Here is an 18852-nt window from a genome sequence, read left to right on the forward strand (position 1 = left end):
ACTGTGGCAGTAGCTCTCCGAATTACAAACTCTACGTCCTGTGCCAGGTCCCACTTTCAGACACCCATGGCTCTAGTCAGTGGTAGCAGTGGACGATCAAACCATCTATGCTGAACTTTGACTCCTGTGAACAGTTCTCAACTCCTCCAACCTCTGAGCCAGGGGAAAAGGCAAACTTGGATCATGGAATTGCTGTAACAACAGAGAAAGTCAAACCATTAATACAGTGTCACCCAGACAGAAAACAAGGACAGGACTTTCTAAGTTCTAACGATGGGTCCTATTTCTCCCAATGCCACCGTCATTTCTAACGAATGAAGGAGATATGGTTGCTTTTTTTCCTACGAGAAGCCAACCGAACCAACTAATGAAACAAGATGTACTTCACTGCTGACTTCAGGGGTCCATAACAGAGAACGGACATATTGCTTCGCCATCCAGGAAAGACTTAGTCACACAAGAGTGAGCCTGAAAAGCTTTATTTTTGCACTGTCGCGGGCCTCAGTGTAAGCAGTACCACAAAAGCCTTGGGCTTTTCCTCCCCTTGCTCGCTAGGGAGCCTGCCCCAAGGCCAGGAACCCAGCTCCGTCCCACCTATGTTACTCCCAACAGGGAGGGGTCTTCTTCAAGGGCAGGGTCATGTCTTATTGATCTCTGATCCTTAAAACCCTATACTAGGGGTAGTCAACCTTTTTCTACCTACCGCCCACTTTTGTATCTCTGTTAGTAGTAAAATTTTCTAACTGCCCACTGGTTCCACAGTAATGGTGATTTATAAAGTAGGGAAGTAACTTTACTTTATAAAATTTATAAAGCAGAGTTACAGCAAGTTAAAGCGTATAATAATAATTACTTACCAAGTACTTTATGTCGAATTTTCACTAAGTTTGACAGAATAAATCTTTATAAAACAACTTACTATAGTTAAATCTATCTTTTTATTTATACTTTGGTTGCTCCACTACAGCCCACCATGAAAGCTGGAATGCCCACTAGTGGACAGTAGGGACCAGGTTGACTACCACTGCCCTAGACCAAGGCTATGACTATAGAAGGTACTCAACAAATGGATGCCTGTTAAAGAAAGCACACTCAACCAAGCATCGTGAATCAGATCACCTAAAAGTAAGTAATACAGATAAAAATATGAAAGGCATCGTGTTGTAAACATGCAGTTTTGCCCTGCTGGCTAAGTACTGAACCTGGCAAAAAGGGAAACACAAGTGCAATCTTATAAAACATTGTTCACTACAAAAGTTCTTGACGTTGCAACTCCTTCTGAACTTCTGGCCAATTATTAAAAGCCTAAGGAGGCTCTTTTAATAGCAGAAAAGCTTGGAAACGGAAATAAGTAAAATGTTTCATTCTGGCTCTTTCATAAATTAAAACAATTCATGTCTTGAAACATCCATGAGCTTAACATGTAACATTTCTGATATGTGACAGCCATTTTTCATGATTGGGAAATGACGTTAATTTTATAGTCTTTCTTTACTTTCTCGAAGCTGTTTATTTTAGATGATTTCTTTTAGGAAAAAAAAAAAACTTACTTCTGGAGCTCAAAAGAGCATTCCCCAAAAGCTCTCCCAGTTTAATGACGATGGAGATAAGGCGGTTTATTTTCATTAGTCACACAGATCTGCCTAACATCTGTTTTGGAATTCTCATGTACATAGCATTAAACTTCAAATCGAGTATGTCTGCTATTGGCACTATGAAGAGTCTCTTCTAAATCTTATCTTGTAGGTAATAAGCAGGACTTTGTTTATTTACAAAAACATAATACTGAAGGATCAATAAATTTCCTGTGCATACTTCTGTGGACAAAAATTAAGCAAGAAATGTCTGAAATAATGTAGAATCTGTATTTCTTCACTCATCAAGCCTTGCATGAACCCCTGCTAGGTGACTAGGACTGTTCTAAGTCTGCACCTGAGCTACACGAGTATGTTCTAAGAGGTACAAGGCACACAGGCACTGGAAACTTTAAATAAAGCCAATGCCAGGCTCTTCCGTTTCTGGATGCACTCCAGCCTGAACTGTATCAGGCTAGAAATCTACAGAGGATGGATGATGGGTCACCTCACCCCTGGTATTCCCTTCCTCTTTAAAAGGAGGTGTGCTTCACTCCCACCGTGACTCTTCCCACAGTGCACTGCCTCTGCGTAGACAGACCCACAGGCTACCGCACAAAGGGCGACTTGGAATACCAGCAGCCACACGAGAAATGACGTTTCTGAAACACTGGGAGGTGACTCTTCTGCTGCTCAGGGATCCACAGCCTCTCACCCATCAACAGGGTGGTCTCAGGCAGACCCCAACCCTGTCTCACCGGGGAGCCTGTTAGAAATGCCACGCCCAGGCTCTGTCGTGCAAATTTCAAAATCTGAAGGTGATTCCTACGCATATTAAAGTTTGAGACACTTTGGTTTATAATAATATTTTTGTTTGTTTTCAAGGAGGAGAGATTACTCTAGCTATCAGCTTATCAATAAGAGTTACTTTTTTTTTTTTTTTTTTTGTATTTTTCTGAAGCTAGAAAGGGGAGAGACAGTCAGACAGACTCCCGCATGCGCCCGACTGGGATCCACCCGGCACGCCCATCAGGGGGCGACGCTCTGCCCACCAAGGGGTGATGCTCTGCCCCTCTGGGGCATCGCTCTGCCTCAACCAGAGCCACTTTAGCGCCTGGGGCAGAGGCCAAGGAGCCATCCCCAGTGCCGGGGCCATCTTTGCTCCAATGGAGCCTCAGCTGCGGGAGGGGAAGAGAGAGACAGAGAGGAAGGAGAGGGGGAGGGATGGAGAAGCAGATGGGCGCTTCTCCTGTGTGCCCTGGCCGGGAATCGAATAATGAGTTACTTTTGATGTTAGATCATTATGTGATTTTTTTCGCATAACAGAATTTTGTTATCTCATCAAAAATTATATCTTTTGCAACCATCTAAACTTATCATGAAAACATGTTTAAATTTTTTTTTTATCTTGCAAATGTAGGGGACCTATTGTCTTTCAAAGCCATTTAGTTACTAAAGGAGCAAAAACTGTGAAGCCCACAGCTCAAAAGTAGCCTCTCCCCTGCCAAAAGGGGTCAGTCTAGGACAGAGATGAGAGGAGTGACGTCACGAGGTTGACATCTGAGAAACAGATCCTGGTAACAGAGAAAGGTGAACGGGCCTTTCATAGGACTGAACAGGACATGGTAATTAGTTAGACCAGTGATACTCGATCCCTATCCACATAGAAAAATACATTAAAATATATAGACATATTTTAGAGAGAGGGAAAAAGAGAGAGGGAGAGAGAGAGAGAAGCATCAATTCCTTGTTTCACACATTTCTGCACTGACTGCTTCTCATACATGCCCTGGTCAGGGATAAAACCAGACCTCAGGCTCATGCCGGTGATCTCAGGCTCACACCGGAGACCCTGGGCTCAAGCCAGCAACATTAAAATATTTTTAAGTAAATAAACCTGGGCCTCACATCTACACTTCTGGAAGTAGGTCTGAAATAGCACCTGTGTTTCTAAACAGATCTCACAGGGTCCTGTTGGACAGCAGAGAGGGTCGGTGTTTCCCTGGACCACTCTCTCCTCTTGTCTGTTGTGGAGCAGAAGTGGTCGGGCGTAACAGGAGCTTCCAGAAACTGACACTCTTTTGGTGAAATCCAACCACAGTAAATATCTTTATTGCTACAAACTTGGCTCGTTTGTCTTCTAGGTGCTATAGGGAAAAGGAAGTGGAGTAGAAGAATATTTCACAAAATGTTGGCTTCGACAATAAGTTTGGCCTGTTTTTACACAGAGAACAATTCTCAGGACTGTGGAGAGAAAAGATACAGAATTTTGAAAATATTGCGTGTTTATCAGACATCTCTGGGGAGATAATGAGTTAGATGTATCAGTCTGGATTTCAAGTAATTATAGAGATACAAATTTGAGAGTCATCTGCATACATATAGTTCTTAGATTAAAAACTGGATGAGGTTGCCAAGAAACTGAATGGCAATAGAGAAGAAACTGAGTGCCAATGGAGAAATATCTGAAGACCCAGTCATGGATGGCCCTGGCCACATGTTGCCAAATTTAATAATTAAGCCTTCCTTCTTATTTTAGCAAAGCTGTCAGAAACATTTTAGCCAAATAGTCCATCCCCTTCATTTCTCCTAAAATACTTTTTATTTTGTATATTTGAAACTCATCTGTCTAATTTTCCTCCTCACAGTCATTACTTTGTTGGTTCTGAATCTCTTTCTAACTACACACACACACACACACACACACACACACACACACACACATCAGGTGACTTCCTAGTCTCATTGTTTCATTTTCAACAACAATAAAAACAAAACTGAACACATTGTATGACTGCAACTCTGGTAAAATCTGAAATACTGCTGTAAGCCAAGCAAACAAAATCCTAACTCTAAAGACATTCTGGCAGAGAAGAAAGGTAATAAAAAATTAATAAAGTATGTAATATCTTAGGTGGTAATAAGCTCAATTCAGAAAAATAAGGACACAGTAGGATCTAAAAAATCTCAAGGCTTCTAAAAATCATAACAATGTACTGAAACATATCAAATGTATAAAACCCCATGATACTAAAAATAAAAAAACCCATCATTGATTAATTTCATATTTCTAGGACAATACCTTATGAGAAAAATTGAACAACGAAAGAAAAGAATCAATCATTTATCTTGCCTTTTCTACATAAACTATGATATATCTCAGGGAAAGAAATAGATGATGAGATAAGTACGTATATTCTTTATAGAAGAATTCTAATTTATGAATGCTCAAGAAATAATCCAGTTGAAAAATCACTATTTTGCAGCAAAGAACAAAAAAAGTCATTTGAAAATAATCACAATGCTAAATTAGGTGAAAGACTGTGAATTTTACAATGGATTGTTCAAGCTGAACAAAATGATTGATTTAATGTCATTACACATCTTCTGATGTCATAGAATAAGGACACAGAATTACCTATAATATGTCCTTGCCAAAAGAATTGAATTTGTATCCTGTCAAGTCTCTAGACATAAAAGGCAATTTACAATAACTACGGGAGATAAAGAAATATAAGGACAAGCATACACCCAGGTAAGTCAACAAAGTGAATCCTTATTTGGATCCCAGATAAATGATAGATCAAAAATAGATATTTTGAAAGTACACTGGGAACTATGAATTTTTCCTAGGTGTTACATTTATTCAAAAAAATAATGGTTAAACTGTTATATGTGATCAATTATTGGGTTTTTTTAAGTATCCATATGAACCAGTTCATCAAGTACTTAACTCATCTTTGCCACAGTGTTTTTTTCTAAATGCCAGTATTTTAAAATTGAGTTATTTTAAAGCAAATACCAGATGTCACATTTTAAACATTGGAAAAGAATTCTATGCATTCCTCTAAGAGAGAAGACCTGTTATTTGCTATCATAACTGCATTTCTGAATTATTAGATGAAGAGTAGAATTCCAACAAAAGAAAAGCTTCCCCTTCCACATTATCATTTTGTAGACACATCCCTACCCGAGCTCTCCAGCCACCCGTGGACAAGTTTGGGATTGGCCAGAGGCAGAGTACTGAATTCCACGTAGCTGACAGTGTCTAAAATGGCTACCTCTTGGTCATCACGGATGTCTTTGTGCAATTCCCTCCCTTTGAGCGTGGGCTGGACTCCATGACTCATTTCTGATGAACAGAATATGGTAGAAGTGATGAGATGTCACTTCTGAGATCAGATGACCAGAAGCAGCGGCCTCCACCTTGAGCACTGTGGCTCTCTCACTCACTCAGGTTCCTTGCTTCTGGAGCAAGCCAGCCAGAGCCAGAGCCATGGCACTAAGGCTGAATGAAGTAGGACTAAGCTTTGTCCAGAGTCCTGTCAGGAAGTTCAGTGGCAGATCCTCACCCATGTGTCACTCCCAATGACAGCAGAGCCATCCCACGGTGTGATGGCACCCTTGTAAAGGCCAGACTCTGAGCAAGAACCACCTAGTTACATCGTCTGGTGTTCCTTCCTGACTCACAGGCATGACGAGAAAATAAAAGTTGTTTGCTTTCCACCACGAAGGCTGGGAGAATTTATTTATTATGCCTCTCTAGCTAATGCAATCAGGATAAGAAAAGACAGAGACCTCCAGGGGAAAAAAACGGGAGCATCAGCAAAGGAGTTTTGCATTTCTTTCTCTCTTTTGCGAGGTTCTACAAATTACTAACCCACTACCACTGAGGAATGTTCTCTCGTGGAACGAACTCACGCCCTTCTGTCTGTCCCGAGCTTCGCCTGCATTTATCTTGTTCCATACCTTTCCTCTCCCTTTTTACTTTTATTGTCCCACATTAACTACTCAGTCTTTCAAGATGATAAAATCACTTCAGAAATGATTGTGTAAGCAACTTTAGCTATTAGGAAAACATTACAATCTCTATGACAGTGATATGGAAGTTTATTGCCCCTCTGGGGAACAGGTCAAAGGAGAGGGTAAATATCTAACACCTCTGTGCTAGATCAAGCAAAATATAGTCTTTTTAAAGATGAAAGAGGATGATACTCCCTTGGAGTATTTGGGGGAAAGAGAAAACAAAGTCAGATTTTTCTTTCTTTTTGTTTTTTCTTTTTCTTTCTTTTTTTTTTGCTATTGGGTATTTTATAACTCTCATTCTCAACTAGCACATGAGGATGGCTTGGTCATCAAGTTAAATGAAGATGCTAATGAAAAAGAAATAGGAAAGTTTTTTGCTATTTGCCTCAACACTATAAACCAGGGGTCAGGAATCTATGGCTCGCGAGCCAGATGTGGCTCTTTTGATGGCTGCATCTGGCTCGCAGATAAATATTTAATATAAAAAACAATAATGTTAAAAATATAAAACATTTTCATGTATTACAATCCATCCATTCCTACCACTCATGTTCATGGTTGTGGATGGCTGGAGCCAATCACAGCTGTCCTCTGGGACAACACCAAATTTTTATTGGATAATGCATAACGTACATGGGTCATTGTATGGCTCTCACAGAATTACATTTTAAAATATGTGGCATTCATGGCTCTCTCAGCCAAAAAGGTTCCTGACCCCTGCTATAAACACTGATGTACAGGCTGTGTTTGTTTAAAATAATTTCCCACCCCTGACCGCCCCCCTGGCATCGCTACATGGTTTCACGACATTTCCCTGGTAATTTGTTTAAAATAAAACTGGACTTGTGATCTTGCAACATTAAATCCAACGCTGCAGCCACTTTGAGGAAAGGTGGGACAAGAGAGTCAACACAGATGGCCACAGAGCCAACAGAGAGAAAAGACTGAGGGCGTGCGCCCGTGTCTGGGCATTGCCACCACACAGGGCGGGAGGACCGGGGACCTAGTCTCAGTGACTCCGTCCACCAGCGCTGCGGTTCTCAGAGACAGCCTATGCCCTATGCCCTACTCTTACCTCCATTTTAACCCGGCGAAAGTGGGGCGGTCCAAAGACCTGCTGGGCAGCAGGGCTATCAAGTCGTAGTCTGCCTGGTGTTCGAAGATTGATATCGCATCTAGGTAACTGAGACAAAATCTGATAAAGGGGCACAAAGACCTTAGGGCTGAAGACCCGGCCTGCAGGTGAACCTGTAGAAGATGAGATCCCTTGTGTTTGTTTGTTTTTTCTGTCTAACATCTATTTAACTCGTTTCTCACTTCATAAAGCATATCGAATAGTATGTGGGGCTTTATGCTTTTATGAACTCTTGAACCCACTGAGCTAATATGCCCGGAATTCCAATGACTTAGAGACCCACTCTATCTAAGCACATCCACAGCCCCCCTCACCCATGCCGCCCTCCCTCTGGGGTCTTGGCTCGCCTCCCCCAGTAAAGGCTGATCCTCATTAGGCTGCACTACGGTCCTGTGGTACCAAATAGGCTTCCACAAAGAAAGCATACCTCACTTTGTAGGTAGATGTATAGATTCATACAGAAAATCTGTTACATTTATATTTGTATATGCAGATAGGTACTCACATACGCACACACCAGGCAACAAAAGCAGGATTTGAGATCCTCACAACGTTTAAACCCGTTAACTATCAGTCTTCCTCAATACGACACTGAATTACATGTCTTCGTGGTTGCTGAAAATAAATCACACGGTCTTCAAATGAACGCACGCAGTTCTCAAATTATTTTTTTCTTTCAGAGACTTCAGAGCTTGTGAAGAGAGGCCGACAGAGTGCCAACCCGGGCACTACCTATTTTCAATGCACAGAAGAAGCCAGAGAGTATGAGTGTCGATCTACCTGATCTGTCCACAGAGCCCACATGTTTTCCCATCTCAGTGGCCCCCGCCCCTTCCCCTCTTGGGGTCCCAGGCAGAGCAAGGGCATGGACCACAGACGCTGCTGAGCCAGCCCTCCAGGGACAGAGTATTTCCTCCCCTTCCTTCCACTGGGCCCTGCGCTGGTCCAGATGTTTTACAGCCCAACGTCACCGCTTGCTTCCACGTGTCATTCCCTTCATTTCCCTTTCTGCTCATGGATCCATCAGTCTTAGTCTTCTTCCTCATGTTAGTCCAGCTTCTGCAATTTTTATGGCATTAACATACATGGGGTGTGTCACAGGGTGGGTGGAAGAAAATGGCAAGTGCTGTGAAGTAGAAGCAAAGTATAACCAGAGGAAAGGTTTTGGATGCTACATTTCACCAGAAGTGAACAAGGTGATGCCCATCTTTCCTGCCTAATCATTCATAAAGAAGGGCATGTTTAGCATGTAGTCGTGTGACAGCAAGTTAGTAGTCACGCAACACATACAGTGCCTGGAGTACATGTGAGGAAATCTCAAATGTCTTTCATTTGTTTGCTAATAATATCCTTAAGGAACTTAAAACACACTTTGCCCTAGGTTGGAGAGAAATAGTCAAAACCCCAGTAAACAAAATCCTCCATATTTATTTTGACTGATTTATCTTGTGGACATTTAGTAAAGATGATAGACTAAAAGGCTCTCCAACAGAGCCAAGGTCTGGCCCGGGGAGATGGGAAAAAGAACACTGTGAGATCCTTGTGTAGAGAGTTCTTGAGAAAAATAAAACACACAAATTTGCAGAATGTTTTTCCTGATGAGAAGACCCTCCAAGCAAAGACTCTCTGACCCATAAGTCCATGCAAATCTTTAGTTCTTGCAGGAAATCTATTTCCATTAATGAAGGGTCAAAGAATGTGTTCTTGTCTCCAAAATACAAGACAGTTAATTTCTCTGTTCTGTTAGTGTTTCCAACTTCCTCTTGCAACACAATTACAATTAGATATAGATAGTGTACTTACTCTTCTTGACTTCTTAAGCCATAAATATATGGCCAAGGTCAAGATGTGTTTGTTCTATAAATATCTAATGTGCTGTGCGTATTCCATAAAACAGATTTACACAGTCCAGCAATTCTTTTGTTGTTGGTTTTTACACCAATTACTAGGTTACAAAGATAGCTTCAGTGCACTACAGAATCAGGTGCTATTTGATCTATGACAAATTGAAAAATTGTCAAAAATAATAGAATAGAATGTATGTACAAACTATAAAAACAAAGAAGATAGTCACTAAGGGTGATACCGGGCAGAGATTTCTGTACACCATGTTTCCACGAATCAATTTCAGGAATGCATCTGAGAAGCATAATGTTTTTATATTATGCTGTTAATATAAAATTATAATTTTAATATTATGCTATATTTTAGAAGTCTTAACCTTGAAGTTACTAGTCCAACCTGATATAAGATGAGTAATTCTCTAATACAGAAAAATGTTTACTATATATCTAACATCTCTACCATATTTGAACATACAAATTAGAATCTACATTAAAACTGATGTCAAATATTTAAAAAAAAATTTTTTTTTTAATTAACTCCTCTTTGCCAAGCTAAATTAGTCTGGAAAAAAAAATGATAGTTGTGATAAAAATAGCACGATGCATGAGGTCTGACTGGCTCTGTGTCCATCTGCTTTTCAAGCACAATAGCATTCCCCGGTCTCCATTTAGCCCCAAGTATTTCTAGAATCCTGGGAGGGACCTCGGCCTTGAGCTGCAAAGCTACCATCATGACAACTACTTGGTGTTTATTATTCCTTCTCACCTCCCTGGTTAACCTCAGCGGTTACCATAGAAACTGCGGCCCCTCCTATGAAAAGCCACATGGCTCAGTCGCAGAGAAGCTAAGGGGACCATGTGACTGCACTGCCCTTCTGTCAAAGGGACTCCCTCCCGCTGCCGTCCCTTCACCAGTGGCTCTAGCTGAAGGCACCTTTGCTCTCGTTGTGTCCACAGAGATGTGGCACTCATCATCCATTTGTGGCCACTTGCTCATGATAGCGTCAAGCAAGAGTCTGTGGGCACCGGACCAGGGGACAATCTGAATGAAAGGTACTGGCCTGGTTTTAGAATGAGTCTTCTCTATTAACCCTGGCCAGACATCCCGCCTCGCAAAGGGTCTGAGACCTCCATGCAAATGGACAGTGGTCGAATCATCCTGCAGGTCTGACTCCTGAGAGAAACACAGCTTACACTCCAGTTAGGAGATGTGTACAGGATTACAGAAAGGTTTTTTTTTTAACTATTTAAAGCAAATTTTTTTTACTCTAGCCAGTTGACTCAGTGGTAGAGCATTGGCCTGACCTGTGAAGTCCTGGGTTCAATTCCCAGGCAGGGCACACAGGAGAAACGCCCATCTACTTCTCCACCCCTCCCCCTTCTCACTTCTCTCTCTCTCTCTCTCTCTCTCTCTCTCTCTCTCTCTCTCTCTCTCTCTCTCTCTTTCCCTCTCCTGTACCCATGGCCTGATTGGAGTGAGTTGGCCCTAGGTGCTGAAGATGGCCCAATGGCTTCTGCCTCAGGCACTAAGAAGAGCTCAGTTGCTGAGCAATGGAGCAATGCCCTAGATGGGCAGAGAGCGTCACCTCCTAGTGGGCTTGCTGAGTGGATCCCAGTTGGAGCACATGCAGAAGTCTGTCTCTGCCTCCCCTCTTCTTACTGAAAAAAAAAATTTTATTTCCATATTTTTGACTACAATTAATTTTATATGAGTTTTAACAACATATACATTGAAATATACTCAACACTATTTAAATTTTAAGTAAATGACCAATTTGCTTGGGTGTCAAATGAGACAATGAATGTCTAGTTACTAAAAGCTGGATACTATGGGACTTTGGGCAATAAAATGATTGTGTTTTATAGTCCTGCAAGTCTAGCAATGTAGAAAATGTGTTTCATAATAATACTGTTCTTTGGCCATCAGAAAACCTCATTATAACATCCTTTGGAAAAACTCAAATGGGATTATGAAAACATGATGACCATGCTTCTGTACTTTACATGAAACAGTACGGCATGAAGCAAAATAAAGTATAAAGTTTTTTTCCTGTTAAATAATGACTAAGTTTCATTAGGACCCTTATAACTTGAATCATAGAAAACAGGTCATTGACAATAATCTCAAAATGCAGAAATAGAAGTTTTGGTTGATAAAACAAAGACAGAGTTGTGTCCTAAACATCAAAATAATATTTAAAGCTCCAATCCTCAGCTACAAACTCCACATCATGAACCTTAAAGAGAGAAAGCAAATGCTTTTTTGTTAATGACAAAATGCTTCTCCAGGAGAGCACTCTACTGATAATTAGAGCTTATTAGGGGGAAGTCTGCTTTCATCTTGAACTATTTATTCCTTGGAGTAACGGTCCTTTTCATGTCTTAGCATTTCTCATGGCACAGTTATCCTGTGACCTCGCTCTCCGCTCCTATCTTGGAGACATGGAATGCCTTGCACATAAGGAATGGACTCAGAATTCAGCAACTGGGAAAGCCCCCGGGGTTAGGATAGCAGAAGTCAGGCGGTGCCTGATACGCCTCCTCACCACTTCCCATTAAAATACCATCAAGATGTTGAAAAATGAAGGAAGCTCAGAACGCTTTCAAACACAAGAAGAAAGCCTGTCCTTGGATATCCTTGATTAGCTTACTGAAGATGTGTAAGCCCACATTACTTATAGAAAGAACAGAAGGGAAGCAAGAGAACTGTAAATGTGGGGTGGGGGCTGGGGAGACACTTCCACCCCCACGGACAGGGACAGCTTCTGTGCCCTCTGAGGACTGGCTGTCCCGATTCTCCAATCCGAACATATTTCAGAAGCCTGAGAAATGGGATGGGTGGCAGTCTTGACATTATTGTCAAAGTATTCCTAGCAAATATTTGGTTGCTTCCTCTTACAGGGGAGTCCTATGAACACAAAGAGAAGTGAACGATATAATTCCTTTGTTAAAACGAATTAAGTTTGAATGTTACATTCCAATTTAAGATCAGGTCGTTTCTCTATTGTTATAAAATAAACACCAAACTCTTCCCCACACTTTCCACAGCCTGGCCCTCTTAACTCTCTCTGTGTTCTCTCTTTATGTCCCAACGTTGCCCATAAAAAGGTTTCCAGGAAAAAAAAATGCAACACAACATGTAAGCACCACCCATCTAGCAGCAACTGAACATCGGTGCTAGCAAAGGAAAGCTAAATCCACCAGGATGCTTCCATTAAAGATCCTTTCTTTGGTCTTTCTATCAGCTAACAAACCTAACTGGAGAGGATCGTTTCTTCTCCTGGACACAGGCGGGCACGTAGGCATCCAGATACGTCTACGCGGTGCACCCGACCATGCTGGCTGGGGTCTGTCTCCATCCACCCTTGTGTGTCAGAGCTACTCGTGCAGACAGACAGGTCTGAGCACTGGAGGGTCAACAGTGTGGTCCCAGGTGCTGTGAATGCTGACAGGTTCACAGCATTCCTCTTTCTCCACAGTTGCTTCCAAAAGCATTGGTCTCCAAAGTAAAACCACCCAATTCCTCTTACAGGGTGCTTTAGTTGTATCCCACACATATTGCAGACGCTGTCAGCCCTCTGAGTGAAAAGATATAAATGAATTAAAAAAATGAAAAATTTAACCAACATCTGCGAAAGGGGGAAAAAAACCCACACTAACAGCAGTGGTGGGTGGGATTCAGCAGTTCTCACCGGGTCGGCAGAACCAGTACCTAATTTCTTGTTGAGTTCCGTGAACCCGTTGTTCAAATGGCACTTGTCTCCAGGGTTCTCTCTAAAGTGGGCGCCTGGGCAGCCGCCCAATGTGGAAATCACAAATTTACATTCCTTTCTGCTTTTTAACGTTCATCTGCACAACAGCGTGTTCTAAATACCTGTAGCCATGTTTGTTCCGTCATTAGGTGAAAAAAAATTGCAAGTGAGGATGCCAATCAAGAAGCAATACAGAAATATCTTAAAATTACATTTTTACTGTCTTTTGTCAGGTGTTACTTAATATTTTTTCATTAATATTTTAAAATTCATAACATAATCTAGTTATGTGTACTTCTTTTATTGTTCTAAGTATTAAATGCATGAAATAACAAACTACCTTTCAGTATACTGTTTTTTTTTATACTTAAAACAGTCATTTGGGCAGAGAACCGGTTGTTAAGTCATTTGAAGCCCATCACTGACTAAAAGGTAAATGAGGAGGAAAATAAGAAGCTGCATACTTTTCAATTCAGTGAGCATCAGATAGCCTTTAAATGCAAATTTGTTTCCGCTCTCTATAATCGCTAAACGTTTTCTTTGCTTTGCCAACCCTTTCAATCCGTGCTTATCCTACACGTAGTTTACCATTCTAGTATTTATAAGGCTTGTAAAATATAATTTTCAGGCCCTGGCCGGTTGGCTCAGCGGTAAAGCGTCGGCCTAGCGTGTGGAGGACCCGGGTTCGATTCCCGGCCAGGGCACACAGGAGAAGCACCCATTTGCTTCTCCACCCCTCCGTCGCGCTTTCCTCTCTTCCCCTCCCGCAGCCAAGGCTCCATTGGAGCAAAGATGGCCCGGGCGCTGGGGATGGCTCTGTGGCCTCTGCCCCAGGCGCTAGAGTAGCTCTGGTCGCAACATGGCAAAGCCCAGGATGGGCAGAGCATCGCCCCCTAGTGGGCAGAGCGTCGCCCCTGGTGGGCGTGCCGGGTGGATCCCGGTCGGGCGCATGTGGGAGTCTGTCTGACTGTCTCTCTCCGTTTCCAGCTTCAGAAAAATGAAAAATATATATATATATATATATATATAATTTTCATACTTGGATTCCAACCATATTTGTAATTGTACTGTAAAAGCTGTGCTTTCAGATCAGGAAATAAATCAAACTTCTGTGAAATAGAAAGACTCTAGTCATAACAAAATCTTTGGTTTTCTTCTTTTAAAAAATTTTTTTAAAATATAGATTGAGATATTTTTCCCATTACAAAAAGAAAATAAGTGTCCGAGAACAAGAAACAATGGAAGGCATTCTAGAGACTGAGCAACGTTACCAATGCCCAGCTACAATCTAGCTGCAAGTGCACGGTAAGCAGGAAAGAAAGCATTGGCCTAGCATGCCCAGACATTGACGGAAGCTGGGAAAAGCCTATGGCATGGGGTTATAAAGAAATATATAAACTCTATTAGTCATTGTTATTCCTCTTTTGCATGGTCTCATGAACCTCTGGGTTAATAAAGATATTCTTCGAGATCAAAGAGGGCAGCGATGTCATTTAAAGAGGGGGGGGGCTGAGCAACCACGGGCAGAGCCCCACAGGGTGACATGGCTTAGATGAAATCCTCTCTGTCCAGGCTCAGTCCTGCCAGTGATGAAGCCCAGATCCATGCAGAACCCTGCAGCCAGTAGGGACGGGCCTCTCAGGGTCTGGCTCTTACAAGCTCACTGCAAAAGAAAATGGGACTAGACTTGCCCAGGGAGAGGAATTACCTGACCATTGGACAATCACTGCAGGGAGCCATGGTCGGAAGCCAAGTTAGAAAGGGGAGGCTGGACAGCCTGACCTGTGGTGACATAGCGGGTAAATCATCGACCTGGAATGCTGAGGTTGCTGGTTTGAAACCCTGGGCTTATCTGGTCAAGGCACATATGGGAGTTGATGCTTTCTGCTCCTCCCCCTTCTCTCTCTCTCTCTCTCTCTCTTTCTCCCCCGCCCCTCTCTCTCTTCTCTCTAAATCAGTGATAGTCAACCTGGTCCCTGCCGCCCACTAGTGGGCGTTCCAGCTTTCATGGTGGGCGGTAGTGGAGCAACCACAGTATAAATAAAAAGATAGATTTAACTATAGTAAGTTGTTGTATAAAGATTTATTGTGCCAAACTTAGTGAAAATCTGACATAAAGTATTTGGTAAATAATTATTATTATATGCTTTAACTTGCTGTAACTCTGCTTTATAAATTTTATAAAGTAAAGTTACTTCCCTACTTTATAAATCACCATGACTGTGGAACCGGTGGGCGGTTAGGAAATTTTACTACTAACAGAGATACAAAAGTGGGTGGTAGGTATAAAAAGGTTAACTGCCCCTGCTCTAAATGAATAAATAAAGTCTTGAAAAAGTGTTTTAAAAATATAAACGGGACGCTTGGTCGTGCACATGGAGCCCGAGGAAGGGGACTGAACTGGATGATGTCATGGCTAGTGCCATCAGCTCTGTGTCAGAGGCGTCCTTGTCCAGCATGGTCTCTGGGCCACTGGGTGGCATAGGCGGTGATTAGAGAATTCATGGACACAACCTTCCGGGCAGAGGAGTTACAGGCTGTTCTTCCTGCTTCTTACCTGTGAGACTGTTTGTTAGAGTGACTCAGGTGATCTACCTCCAGCCCTTAAGTGTCTAACGGTTCCTGTGTCTGAGTCTGGTGCACATAAGAAGTAACTCTAGCCATCAAATAGAAAAGAAATCTGAGTGTCTGCTATGAGATACACCCCTTTGTTCTCCTTAAGGAAAAAACGGAGCTCTCTTCCCGTCTGCTCCAAACCTTCCCCACCCTCTCCAGTCTCCACTTCTATGTGGCTTGTTGGTCCTCCTTTCCCTCTCTGCGAGCTACCCCTTCTATATGCAATTTAGTTCAGCTCTCTTAAATACACATAAAGTAAAACTCCTCCTGGGGCCTTGAATCACTTGCAGCTGGAATCCTCTCCACATCAGACCTCCTAAAAGAGAAGTCCCCGTCTCCACCCAATCACCCCATCACCAGGTTCAGTGTGAACACCAGGCCGGGCTGTAGAAACCGCTCTCTGTGGGCCCAGCACTCTCCCAGCCGCAGGACCCTGTAGGGATTTGCTCACGCTGTGGCTTTGCTCACTGCTGACCGCTCCCTCCATTGCCAAGGCTTGGCCTCCGATCACGTCTCTAAATGGCCTGTTCTCCAACTTCCTCAGCCGCTGCTCAGGGTGTTTCCTGCTGGGCTCCATCTGCTCTCCAATTTTCCTCTGTTCCTCAGAGTTTCGTCCTTGTCCTTCTCTCATGCTACTTATTTTGTCTGAATTACCATTGTGATTTCAACCATGGGCTCCTCTCTCCCGCTGGCCACACCGTGCCTCCAGCTCACCTCCTAGCGCCCCATGGACAGACCTGGTAGCTTGTCGGACTTCCAACCGGGTATGCCACAGATTCCCAATGTTACCAAACGAAGTTCACGCTTATTCCCCAAACCTCTGTCTTGGGATGTGCACATCCTGTGCCCGTGAAAGACCCTGCATTCACCCTACAAACGGAGAGGCTATAGGTCTCCCCTGGGTAACTTCCTTCTCCTCGGTACTGACAGACACCCCCTCGATCAAGGGACGGACAGACCGTCCACCAGCCCCTCTCTCCACTCCCCCAGCAGTGTCTTTACTTCAGGCCCCAACACTTACAGGACCCTAAGTCGTAGTCTCCTACGTGAGAACAGAGCTCCAGAAAGCTCTCAACAAAACAAAAGAGCAATACACTGTAACATGTAATTGGAGGGAATAAAGACGTGTGCCCTCAGTATTTAATATTCTTATAAGAGCCCTGAGAAATCTAGCAGTTTGCCAGCTCTGATCTGCGGGCACTTTGACTGACATCAGAGACTAGAAATAAATTTCTGAATCAACCTATCCACTGCTCTTTGAGTTGTGCTGACCCCATTTACCCATTTGCGGAATATTTAAGGCCTGCCTACTTCCACTAGCTCCAGGTGAGTGTGAAGTGTGTTAAATGATGTCCTCTAAGAGCTTTGGCTGAGTCATCTTGCGTGGCCATGACGGGCTCAGAGCCCCACGCCTGTCCCATGCTCTCACGAGTTTCCCTGGCACCTTGCTGAAATGCGTGTGTCTGCTCTTTGCACTGTGGACTGCAAGGTCAGGAACGGGTTTTTGTCCTCTGAAGTTTTGGAGGCCCTTTGTTCACGGGGTCCAATTTATTAGGTCCCATGCTCTCCGCTCCAAGCCATTATTATGTAAAATAGCATATTTCTCATCTGAGAAGCCTTCTCTGATTTGACAATGTCCCTGAAGCACAATCACGGGATGTTCCTCTCCCTGAAGTGTGCTGTTGCCCATGGGTCGGTGCCGGCTGAGTGCGCGAATGCTGGGGAAGAGGGGCCCTCCCATCAGCGGCCCTTCCACGATTTCTAGGGAGCCTCTGCCGTCTCCTCTGTCTCCCCATCTTTCCCATGTCCTCAACAGCAGCCATGACAATGGACTTTCACGTAAAATTTAGCCAATGTGACACCACTGTAGCAACCTCACCAGACCTCTAGCGCAATGGGAGAGTTCACTTGTCCAACTTCTACTAAGAGCTCTTTTTTAAGCAAAGGTAGTGTCCACCACTACTTATGTCTAATTAAAGGACAATATCTCCTCACAAATCTCTATCTTCCCTGAAATAAAAAATCGCTAAGTGTAACTTCCTACGAGTATAAAGTCCCTGGTTTATATCCAGAGGTACATACTTGAGAAGACATGGAGATACTCAGAACTGTACTTGAATCATCAAGTCACATTTTGGAGAATTGAGATAGAGATATCACTACAAAGAAAAACGGGTTTATTTCCAAGACAGGGCTGCCGAGCTCCTAGTGACATAAATATTTAGTATCAAATTAAACTCAACACTTTTTATGAAAAATAAGATTTAGCCAAGACTCTCTAAACCTGGTTCTCTTCCGTAAGCCAGTGGATTAGGCTTTCTCCGTGTCATGTAAACATTGTCTTGTTTCTCTCTACACCTCCAGCCTACACCACCCACAGTGTTTCCGAAACCCTAATAGGCCATAGCCACAATGACTGCACTGCTTCTGTTGCACCAGGCTACTATGCCCTGATCACCTCTTCACTAGAGAGGAAGGATTTCCGCTCTGTGAACTGGGTAGAGGTATCTGCTCTGCAGTTTCTTTCAAATCCCAAAGTGCATGATCATCGGCTCCTCGCTAGAAACTCACCACCCTCGATGGCGATCCTCCAGCATGCACCTGCAAGCCCAGAAGACAGCTCAACGCCTCGCAAAAAACCTAACACCTGCCACTTGGTGTTAGGGATGAGAACTAGCTACTCAGCCTGCGTCCACCTCATTGTCTTCATGTGCAAAATGGAGGTAAACAGGAACACTTAATTCATAAAGTATTGTGAGGATGAAAATAGATTAATACATGAAAAATATTTGGAATATTGCTGGCCACCTGTTTAGAGCTTCATTGGTGTTAGGGATGATGATAGTGAAGATGATTAATAGACGAGAAAACTGACCGTTACAGAGACAGGAGGCTGACCTACGCCAAGGTGACAGAGCTGAGCCCCGAGTCAAACTCCGAGTTTTCTAACTTAAAGGTTCCTGCTCTTTCAGTTGTGCCTGAGACTGTCCAAGGAGAAGGCAGGATAGGATGAATGAGATACTCCCGGACATAACACCCTTATATTCTACATTGCAGCAGAGCGGGTCAGAGGCCTTTAGATAGAGACGTGAGAGCTTTGTTCGGCCTATCTGATCATCTGGACG

Source organism: Saccopteryx bilineata, chromosome 1 (genome assembly GCF_036850765.1).
Source record: "Saccopteryx bilineata isolate mSacBil1 chromosome 1, mSacBil1_pri_phased_curated, whole genome shotgun sequence".
NCBI lineage: Eukaryota > Metazoa > Chordata > Mammalia > Chiroptera > Emballonuridae > Saccopteryx > Saccopteryx bilineata.